This window comes from Pyrus communis, chromosome 2 (assembly GCF_041283825.1).
Source record: "Pyrus communis isolate YQ-2024b chromosome 2, ASM4128382v1, whole genome shotgun sequence".
NCBI lineage: Eukaryota > Viridiplantae > Streptophyta > Magnoliopsida > Rosales > Rosaceae > Pyrus > Pyrus communis.
This window is the reverse complement of record NC_142566.1, coordinates 7,574,662-7,587,215: the sequence shown is the minus strand read 5'-3', so window position 1 is coordinate 7,587,215 and position 12,554 is coordinate 7,574,662.

Genomic DNA, 12,554 nt, shown 5'->3' with positions numbered 1-12,554 from the left:
AGGAACCTTCAACGAATTTCAAAGTTCCAAACAACCTTAGCTTTAGAGCACTCCCATTAAAGGTGAATTAAATTTTCAACAAGACCACCATGCGCGTATAGGACAACTAGTATCTAAAGTCATATTCTTCTTAAATCTTTGTTGGTTAGTTAGAATATTATTGTCAATGCAAATTTCCGATGTCTCTTGCTTTGAGGAAAATGCACTTGCAAAACAATCAACACCTTTGATAAAAAAAATCTAAGCCTCACATGCCCATAAGATGGGGAGGTGTAACACTTGGAAAGTGTGTGTGTGTGTGTGTGTGTGATAGTAGTAAAATTATTTTAGCTTTTAAATATTAAATAGGAAAAAAAAAAAAAAAAAAAAAAAAAAAAAAAAAAAAAACACCCAACAGACAAAGGATGAGCTAATGTGTAGACATCCTAAACTCTTATTCTTCTTCCCAACCATCACACGGTGGGGAGCCATGAGAATCTGATCCTGTTCATTAATTTTGGGGGTGATGTGGGTAGTCTAGATGGGTGAGTAAGCATTCTAAAACAGAGAATGCAATGATGGGGTTAGAGAGAGTATTTCTAACCCTCACCGAAAAACTCGAGGAGAGCGAGAGTTTTTGGAAAGGGAAAAGTAGGAAAACGAAAAATAGAGGAGCTGAGAAGGTGCCTGGTGTGTTCTTTAATTGGTACAAAAGGTTAGCTCAAATTAGTTAATTTTCTATTTTCTTACCACTGCAACTTTGATTTCTAGAAAACTGCATTTCGTGAGCCTCACTTTGGCTCTTGTTTTCTCTCAATCCACTACACCTTTTTAAAAAGTCTTCTTATATATTTGAAATTAGACATGCCAAGGAACAAAGCCCAATTTATTTCATCGATTTTGGTTGAGATCTTCTATGGAAAAATATGATTTGAAAATGTGAAAAAAAATCTAGAAATCTGCAGATTTTCTGCAGAAAAACTGTTTGTGAACTCAACTTTGGAGCTTGATTATTTTCTTCTCTTAAATCCGTTTTGAGAAACTCTTATTAGATTAGAAACTAGGTTTGTTAAGCTTTAAAATCCAAGTAATTTCATCATTTTCCATGGAGTTTTGAGGGATGAAAATGGGGTCAAAATATGGGGACTTAAGCTTGGTTCATCATGAGGTTGTGACAGGGGTACATTTGGGTAAACTTTTGATAGGCTGAAATTGAATCTTCATTTGGCTTTGGAGTGACTCCGGACACTTCGGAGGCTTAGAGAGGTATTCTAGTTAGCTGGACTTGAGGTAGGGGCTCTATTTCCCGATGATAGTTCTATATCATGTTTAATCTTTGTGATATTAGTAATTATATCTACTACAGTAGTAATAAAATGCTTGGATGAAGTTGAATCATTTGATTGTCATGGTTGCGTTATGGGTTGATAGTTTCTTTTCCGATGTATTTTATATATCGACTATGTTAAATGTTGATATGTTTTGATGAATGGTTGAGCTATGTAAAATTGCTGGATTAAATATGTTGAGGTTTACAATTGTATCTGTGAAATTGAAATGCTTAGGTTGCATTACATGAAACAAAATCAAGTTTTGGGTTGTGTAAAGTTTTGGTTAAACAAAGTGTTGGAAGATTATATATATGTTCAAGAGTCGGGGGAAGGGCCCATATTAATGAAACTGAAACTACTAATAAAATTCGGGGTTAAGGGAGGAATGGGAGTTAACTTATATTCTATGGTGTTCGGAACCAGGTGGTATAATCATGGTATGGGACGTACGGGTTTGGATGCCATAAATATAAGTTAGCGGGATTAGAAGGGAGTGAGTTCATCAATATTTCTTTGTCATATCATTTGTATTTTGCCATATTGTTTAATGCATGGCACTTTGATTAACTGTGATAAATGAACTTGAATGGTATATGGTTCCTATTGGGCATGAAATGCTCACACCCTATTAGCTATTGCAGGTACTAGTATGGAGGAACATGATGATGACCTGTCTCTAAATGAATAGCTATATCATATGTGTGTTGGTTCCTAGTTGTAATTAAAATAAAGTGTCTTAGTATCTTAAGAGTGTGTGGTAAGAGTGGAACTATTTAAACTCAACATGTATTAAATAAACACATCTAAATGAACTTTTAGATGGCTCTGGTTCCATCATACTTTTGTTGTAATATTTAATTTTTTTTTCATCTTAAGATACTATTCATGCCATAATTTGATTATCATCCTTATTTTCAAATTTGGGGTGTGACAGGAGGTTAAGCCAATAGATCTCCAATGCCTAATTTAGTTTCTTTGAAAGGAGTGTTTAGAGTATTTATAGGTAGCAAAAGCTTACCGAAATTCGGTAGAGATGAAGGTATATATCAGGGGAAAAGGCCGGTCATGGTGTTAAGGGTTTTACCCTACACATGATGGCACCCTATTGGCCAAGGTTTATGGAGAGAATATTTTAAAGATATTAAATCAGAAATAATATCTTGAGATAATATGCAAATATCGCTAATTAATTTAAATAGGGATTACTTACTTGAATGAAGTCAATCTTTAATTAGGAATGTATTAAAGATAGGATTTGATAATTAATTCTTATTTTTAATGTTTTGACTTTTTCTTGCCATAGGCTAGTGAGTTGTTGATAGTCATATTCAATTGCATGGACCTTCAAGGGTGTTGAGCTACGCGTGGGAGTATCTAAGAAGCATACCTATTTAATGAGGGCAATCTTGTCTTTCTTGCTCTACAATTATCACGGATGACCAACCAAGCAAAGACCTTTAATTTTGGTGGTATATGCAGCTTCCAAAGTGGAAGCCAAGGAGATTTAGGAAAATTCTTAGAAGGAAAGAACAACTTATAAGTAGATTTATATTAACATGTAGTTTAGATAGATTTGATGTAGATATTAATTATTTAAAATAAAAAAATACAAGTAAAAGAGGAAAATGTTTTATAGATTACAACTCTATGCGGCCTTTTTTGTATACATTAAGACGTGTTGACTGAACAAATGAAATAATTCTGGCCACTCGAGATAGGAGATAGAATACTATGAAATAATTATGGCCACTCGAGGTAATAGATTTCTACTAGAAAACTGTCTGTGCGCTGCTATAGGTTTTGAAACTGTAATGCAGTGCATGAACCATTTTAACAAAAAGTCACATAAATTGGTGATGATGGGACACCTTAACGAATCATATGCAAATGGCAGCAGCCATAGAATAATTTTTATGGTGCATTGAAGACAACATAGAATATGGAACCATCAGGAAAATTGCACCATTCCAAAACATATATCGTGAAGTACAGAAAAAAGTTGACAAAAATCTCAATCCAAAGGAAGGGGAAATTCTTGTGTAAAACAACTCCAGAAAAATACCAACTCAGAATCAATTCAAGTATATTAGCAGTGCATTTGCACTCAATATAGGAAACTAATTGAAAGCAAACCTGAAGTTCTTCTAATTTATTTTGTACAAACGAGCAAACTTTGAATCAAATGACATTTCAAATCCCAATAAATGATAACCAAAACAATAGCAGGCAATTCAGGTGTTCTATAAAAATTAAGACCAAAATTAATCAATAATTTCAAAAACTATAGCAAGCAATTCCAGATGTTGTAATTAAACCTTACTATATTGTCTGATCTTGAAAATTTTAACCATTATGAGATTTACATTTAACAATTACTAAAGTAATAAAGTAAATATTGATTCCAACCTTTCTGAGATACACTAAGTGACAATTAATAGGGGCAAGAGACAATAGTATCATAATTTCCTAGCATTGACTCAACAGATCTCCAAACTGTTAAAGAATCTAAGAAGTTTCATTTCTATTATGTCAATTGTTCAATAACATAACAAAAAAAGTAAAAAAGAAAGTCCGAGCATGTTTCTTTAGTCTGTACTTACTTTAGTATGTAGCCTTGGAGGATGAGATTCGGTGTTTGAAAAGAGAAAATTGAAGGGAATATAACCTTGAGACAGGGTTAGAAAAGAATGTAAAAATGAAGATTTGAGTGTTTCAGAAGAAAATGAGAAAAAGGATTCAGCAATTCAACTTAAGATTAACATTCAAACTTTTTTTTATTGGATTAATATTTAAACTTCAGATAGAACAGCAAGCCTACCCTAAACTACATAAGGATAACATCCGCAAGACTCCAATTCTAGATTTATTGGGAAAGATAAACAATTTTTTTTATGAAAGATAACGCTCTTCATCTACATTGTGTGATTCTCACATTTATTGAATTTACGGCTATACTTATTAAGTGACAAACTAATGAACTACTTTGTATAATAAGTATTAAAGACAACTGAGCTTGTACAATAGTGGACAAACCATATAGAAATTAAAGTGAATGAACCTATTGGGAAATGGAAAACATAGTAATTACAATAGGCTATTAGCAACAAATCTATTGGAAAATGAGAAAAAATTTGCAAGTTATATAGAGAACTAACATGTAACCTTACAAAATCTTATAACAATTTCATTTAGTTGAAAGTATAAGGATATATATAGTAAAAGGAGCTAACATGAAGTAAGTCTTCCTCTCTTTCATCTCCTGACTCTACACATGTTCAATCATGCGTTAAAACTGCTAAGGCCTTAAAATGTCACATATAACCAAGTCTCAAGGTGCAATTGTTTTACAAACCTCAAGCCGAGCCCAAATACATGCAAAAGTGCAGAATCGAGAAGGAGTTATATTCGTAATCATATCATGCTAAGTTAATCAAGCCACACATTTGTATAAATCACGCCACACTCGTGCAAACTCATGCATATTGGTCAAGCCAAGCTTTATCACGCTAATCACTATTCATGCTAAGATAAGCCCAAGTCATATGCTTGGGGCTTGTCAAGTGAATTATGGTGTGAATGATTAAGAAAGTTCATTATACCTACGTGGGATCAAGATTGTGGAAGACTTTGGATTGCTTGGGAGCCCAAAAATCCAAGCCCATAACCTTTGTATGCCATGTGGGTAAGTCTGAGAGGGTAAGCCTAATTTCTTCCTTTCCCTAGTAAGCTAACCAACTTATTTAGGGAGGAACCAAACCTTAAGCCTTAGAGTCACGTGAAAGCTCAGCAAGACATGCATTTAATGAAAAGAGGAGCAGACTTTCCCTTCATAGCTCACGCAAAAACCAACGCATGAAAGCCATGAGACGTGTTACCAAAAGTAACGCATGTGAAAAATTGACTCCGAAAAGTAGCGCCTCAGGAAGGAGGTGCAAAACAGTCTTCACATGAGCGCCTGTGTTTAGTTGTCTTACACCAAAAAGGAGTGTTATAGTTAGGTTAGGAAAAATAGAAGAGAAGACCAAGCCACAATTAGGGATTCATTAGGAACCCTAGAAATGAATCATTCACATACAAAAAAGGGAGTTAAAAGTCATTAAAGGAGATCCAAAAACTTAACCCAAAATAACACAGAGGTTCAAATGTTTGGGAGAGAGATGCATAACCATTTTTCAGCAACCTTAGAGTTTTCCCTCAAACTTTCTTCAACCCTTTCAGTAAGGGAAAACCTCTTTAGAACCTAGAAAACTCAAATTATCCAACCTAGAACACCGTGCAACCATGCCAACTCTCGCTCTCTCAACACGCTAAACTGATGAACTTCTAGCTTCCACACCATGCCTCACTTAGGTAAGCCATTATTTGCTTAATCATACTATCTTCGAGTCATTGATCCAGCCGAGATGTTTCCTAAGGCGTGCCAATTCTTTCAAGATATTCTGAAATTTGGTAAGAAACCGAACCAAGGGAGACAATAGGACATTTTCAAAGCCCAAGTCCATCTCGACCTAAAAGTCCCCCAACAAAATCAAACAAAATTGGTAACATAAAAATTCATCTCTTGAAAACTCAAAACTCAAATGAGGTTAATGATCTCTACTATTATAATCTCCATTCTGTGGAAATAAACAGAAGTATAATCGAACAAAAAGAATTGTCTAAAACAAAAACAATTAGTGGAGACTGGAGAAGCATGGGTTATATAACTAGGTGCTGTGGAATCAGCTTAACAAAATACAAAATACCAAAAAACAAAGCAAAAACCATGCTTTGCTAGATTAGATTTCACAACTAGTCCCTTGTTTATTAATGTCATTATGCAGGACCATCCACTATACCATTCCCTTGCAGAAGTTACAAAGTGTCCAGGTTTTCCCTTTCCATTCTCTGGCCTAAGAACAAATCAGGTCTCACAACATTACATGCATCTGTATGAAACATAAATGAAAAACAACTTACGGAACTAATATAATGAATCAACATCATGCATAATTGGCACATGAGAAAGTCCAATTTCTTCAGCTACATCAATAAGCTTACACATAAATTCATTCCTATTTTTAGTTCCCCTGAAGAAAAATGTATCATTAACTCCTACTTCCAAAAGTTAGACAAAATACATTCAATTACAAATGTAATGAGTGCACACTTAGTTAAGCAAATTCCAAATTACCTGTAAAGTGTGATCAACAATGCATATGCCACATAATTCTTTAGTGGAACATTGCGTCTGCTTTCTTTGGTTCTCTTACCTAAAATACACGCACATTTGAAAGGAAAAAAACATCAAATTTAACATGTAATCATAACACTAGAATGTAATCAAATGAATTATAAAATTACCCTTTTTAGTTATGTCTTCTAATTCAGAATTGTTTGAAGCGGTATCACCTGACCCTTTCATAACTTCAAAATCCACTTCCCTATGCCCCTGCACCAAAATATAAACAGTTCACATCTTGCCAATAAATCAAAACATGCAATGGTAAACCCCTTCAACAACTATTCAAATTATCAAGATGTTGTTTGGTCTTTCAAGATAAGCGATAAAAACTCAAATTCGTATTAAGCTTACAATGTGAAGACGCTTTCTTATTCCACAAAATCACGTAAACTCCTTTTCAATCAAGTCATGTCTGGGGTTCACATCTCACCTCTATCTACAAGGCCTCTGTTCATACCTTGCCTATGTCTGCAAGGCCTTTGTTAACCAAGATTTATGCGCACATTGTCATCAACCTTGATACGTAAGTTAGCATCCCACTCAGGGATAGCTACCGTAAAATATGTTGGGTTTTTAATAACAATTTGTGATATCATTCTAAGTGGTTATGTATACATACAATGGTGAACAATTCATAAGGTCTACCGAAGTGATTTTTAAACCAAAGGACAATATTTTAGATCTTAAAACAACTAACAAAAAACCCACCAAAAAGGTTTAAGAATTTTGTTCATTTGATTGGTTCCTAAGACAATATATTTGCATCAAGTAGTGAATGAGTCTCCAAACAACTAATTGGAGATAACAGGTAAGCTGGTCCTAGGCACTTGGTTACATACTAGTCTGAAAATCCTTAATATTTCTCATCTTCTACATCAATGACACGATCCAAAACGCCACCTAGAGTTGCATTGACCTCCATAAACACGAATCTTATACATGCAAAACATTTTAGATGAAGTTGTGATGATGGAATTGAAGAAACAGCCAAATTCTAAACGAATTTTAGACATGCAATTAGAAATCAACACTCATAAAAACGATTCAGAACTCACAAATTTTAATGAAAATTTTAATAAAACCTAATTATATGAATCACAAATTCGAATATGATCTTCATATCCAATAAGTCTAGAAGGTACATAAGGTGATGCTGAATTGTTCGAGACCAACCTAGACGTCGACAGTAGGAAAAATCATCGAGAAACTCATTAGGAAAACCGTCACAAATCAGTGGGTGAGTTCTTCGTTGAAAATCAGTCGTAAATCAAGGAGATGAAAATGGTGATGTTTTGGGTTCGTCGATGAAAAGTTGGAACAAAAGTTTTTTTCTCCGAGCTGAAGTTTTGTTTGGCAACGAAATGAAATAGGAAAGAACAGAGAATAACCTGTGTCTTCCTTCTCTGTGTGTGTGACTCCCTTTCACATAATCTCACACTCACCAATAACCACCCATGATTTGAGGAAACAAAATCGACCCTAACCCCTTCCTTCTCTCTCTGTTTGAATTCCTTTCACAATCAAACACCCATCCCTCTCAATCTCTCAATCATCGACAACCACCCCTTGATTTAGGTTTCCAATGCAACTTCATAAATAGAATCAAATCCCCAATCCAATGGCACGACCGTTTTTAATTCAAGATCGAGGCCCATTTCATGTGCAAGATGAAAAGTGCAATTGAAATATCTATTTTAGATTATAGTAATGGATTTGTACAGACTTCTTTCATGGATTTCTATGGATTTGTAAGGATTCCTACAATATAAAATAAATTGTTTTTACATTGCACAATTTTAAAGGAATATGAACATAAATATATATATACAACCCTTTCTTTCACAAATATAATATGACATAATGCAAAAATCTCACACTTTGATTAACCAAGATTTGTATTTGCTTAACAAAAAGGCAATACAATCTATACATGTCTAGCAATAACAATACACTCAAGAGTATTTTTCCGGAAGAAAAAAAAAAATTGCTTGAACTCTATTCATACCCTTCTTCCTCCAAATGTACTCTCATCCACTACTTGGCAAAGCTTGAAACGCACAAGCAGTAGTACATACAATGATATGCTCCGCAAACTTTTGTTTTATGCATAACTACTGCTACCCTTGGTCTTCTGGGTTTTCCTTGTCAGGATATTCTTCCCTTTCTACCTCCTCTTTCAAAACTGGGGAAGTATATTTGATCTCCTCCCAGGTTTAGGCGGTTCCCATTCCATCAATGTTAAGAAAATGTGCATAATAAGCAAATATAAAATTACAATTACTCAACCCGTTAGTTAATTCATATGATGCATAAGAAAAATTTCCAATGGCAAATATAACCTAAATCTTATTATGGAATTAAGAGCATGTTTAACCTTCTCTCCCTAATCTATAATGAAATCCTTATCGAGCCCACCAGAAACAAATACAACCCTAACAAATTTCGATTAACACCATTCCAAAATGCATATATAAGGTATATTTATATAAGGGTAACTTGTCAGTTGCGATGGAGAATGAAGCATACTATAATGAATTAAGCAATAAGCACTAGGTCGAATGGACTACCATCACGATGTTGAAAGAATTCAACCTTTTCATATGTTTAGATGACTAACCGCATAAAAGGTTCAGTGATTTCATTGTTGAAAATCCTGTTAACATATACGTATGGAAGACATCGGTGAAACAATGTAATAGACTTATAAGAACTCAATCAAAAGATGTTAAGGAAAATCCAAACAACAAGAAGCAAGCATGTATTAGAGATCCCTAGTTTGGTTTGTGCATGTGTATGTGCAAGTGCAGGTGCATATACACATAAGTATAATTTACACTAGATGATTGGATATGTTCCACTACACAAATAGGCCATTGGCACTTAGAAATTTGCTTCCAACATGTAAGATCCTGAGTACTCGTGCCATACCCAACAAACAGGAACCCTTATGTTGTTGAGAGCTCAACTGGACTAAGTGAATTGATCCTAACAAGGAAGAAAAATACGAGCATTATGGTTACTTGTACAAGAAAATAATGAGAAAATAAACCAACTTTTGGAAACATACAGAGCACATAACATGTTCGAAAAAATTACCCAAGGAGATTGAGGTGGGTTTTACAATGGGGAAATTAAGAGAGGATTTTGAGACAGTTCTAGCCCTAAAAACTGATGTGTTCACGTGGTGGATGAAGGATTTTAAGACATTTCAAGCAGCAGTGAGTGCACTGGTTTTGAGAATATGGAGAAGTTAAGGAATGATATCGAGAAATCGAACAAGGAGAAACTATGCCCTTCAAAACTAGTTTTGATGCATAAAAATGAGAGGGGTAAGCTTGTTACCAATGTAAACAACACCACTCCCCCAACATTGCTTCCTGTGAACCCTTATCATCTTCAATGACGATTGTGGTGAACATCAAATTGGACAGGACCAACCATCCTTTATGGTTGGCTCGAATCATGTCCATGCTTGAGAGTAGAGACTTCATGGCGTATGTCAATGGTACAACAGAGGCCACCCCCCCCCCCCCCAAAAAAAAAGAATTTACCTAGAAATACTGATGTGGATCCTAGCTACATTGCTTGGGTACAACATGATCAAATCATCCTCGTCAAGATTAACGATTACTTAAGTGTCTATCTTGTCTGTGGTTACAAGCAAATGCACGACTTGTGAGCTCTTGAGCAAGGGTATGTCTCTACTTCCTAGAATCAGATTTTGTTCCTGCGAAATGAACTTTTACAAACAAAGAACGGTGATCTCTATGTGGCTGATCATCTAGATCGCATGAATGATACTGTTGACAATCTTGTGTTAGCTGAAAAACATGTGAACAATGATGAATTAGTGTGAAATCTCCTAGATTTCACTGTTGTAATCTACGTATTTGTATTATTGAGATTTTATATTATTTTTCAAGAAATTATATTAATTTATTTGAATTTAGATTTAATTAAACTAGTTACGAAGTTTGAAGTTTGAAAATTAATTATCTAAAATTTGTAGACCTTTCGAGGTCACCATTTATATTTTCAAATAGATCTCAAAAGTACGAGCCCATCGTCGAAAACTGTTTGCAAGTACGGATTATAACAGTATAGTTATGGACCTTTGAAGTCGTTTTACTAAACTTTAGATTTTAAGTTAAATAAACTTCCACTTTGTGGGAATTTGGCCCTACCAGGAATGACTAAAATTGGATCCAATCAGACAAATGGAGGGAGGGGAGGCAACCAATGAGAAAAAAGGGAGAAAAAAAAAAGAAAAAGAAAAAGAAAAAGAGAGGGAAGCTCCCAACCTTCCCTTGGCTGGTGTCGTTGGGCACTCCCACACCCAAACCGACCCACTTTGGTGATTTTCACCATTTCTTCTGTCGAATCACCACCATCCAACATCTGCAATCTCTTCTACAACATCCCCTCTACCACTTTCACTCAAGATCGTGGGGTTTTAAGTAAAAAATCGTGTAAAAACCGTGCGGGTGATCAGAGGTGTTCAACGGCAAGTTTCACCACCCACCACCACCCTTAATCAACTCCCTTAGATCCAGGAACAAGACCCAATCAGTTGTAGAGGTGTTGGAACATCGAGGAAGTCGAATCGAATAACACCTATCTTAGGGTTTCTGGCAGGTTTGAGTGAATTTAGGGCTTTTCCTGGCCAAATTGGACTTGGTCACAGTTATGAAACTTGCTCTACTCATTGAGATCTACATTTATGAAAAATTTGGTAATTTTTGGAGTTAGTAGAAAAATTTGGTAATTTTTGGAGTTAGTAAAAAATTGGATTTCCTTGTGCCTGAAACCGCCACTCACGGCGGCGCGTGGCCAGTGGGCCGATGATGCATTTCTAAGTTCAATTAGATGTCTTGACTTTGTATTTGATATTCGTATGACGTGGATTGATTTTTTGAACCTAATTTCACTATGATTCATTACTTGATCAAAATATGAATCGACGATCCGACCGTTAGATCGTTACCAAACTTTAAAACCTTATAATAGATAATATTTAAGGACCATAGAAACTTACAGATTGGGGATCTTACTTACGGATCTTCCCGAATTGAATTTCTAAGTTTGTAAAATCAAACGTTGGCCTCCACTTGAATTTGTAATTAGCAGAGATCCAACTGTCGGATCGCAATGAAATTTTAGTATATTATTTTAGAAGCATAATGTGGACTTTAGAAAGTAACGGATCCAAAATCCAATGTGCGGATCTTCCAGATCGAATTATGTAGAATTGTGGACCCTACCTTTGACCGAGAGTTGACTTTTGGTCAACATGTCTCGAAACGTTCTAAATACTAAAATTAGTACTACGGGAGACTTAAGTGAAGTCTAGTGGGCCTACATTGGTTGAAGAGTGACTTGAACACATATGATATGGTTATTACCTTGATTTCTTATATTGCTATCATCTATGAATGTGACTTGGTTTTATAATGTGATTTCTATTGAAATGTGATTATAATTATATATATACACACACACACACACACATATATATATATATATATATTTAGACATAGACCTATGTTTATTAAACATGATTTGGCTTGTGTACTGATGATGATTGTGATATGTGATTTGATGTGCATATTTGAAAGGTGGTTGATTTGCATAGATGGTATGATATGATGAAATGTGAGTGACTTTAATATATGTGGATATGAAATGGTTTTATAATTATGTTTCTGTTGTAAATAGTGGGTATGTTTGCCCACATATATATAGTAAAGACTCATATGCTAAATAGTAACCCTTTTTGTAAGTTTCCTTGAAGTGGCTCTATAAATAGAGCACTTCGATTGTTCAAAGTTGACGAACACCAAAAAGAGAAAGGAAAGAAATATACTACTTTCAGTATCTTTTATTTTCACACTTGCAATAATTTTGTGGTAGTATTAAAAAAAACTAAACAGTGTAATATTTGCACCTGCTTCGCCCTTGCTCTTAGCAAAGGTTATTTCTCTAACTTTTGCCTATTTATAACACGTTATCAGCACGAGTCT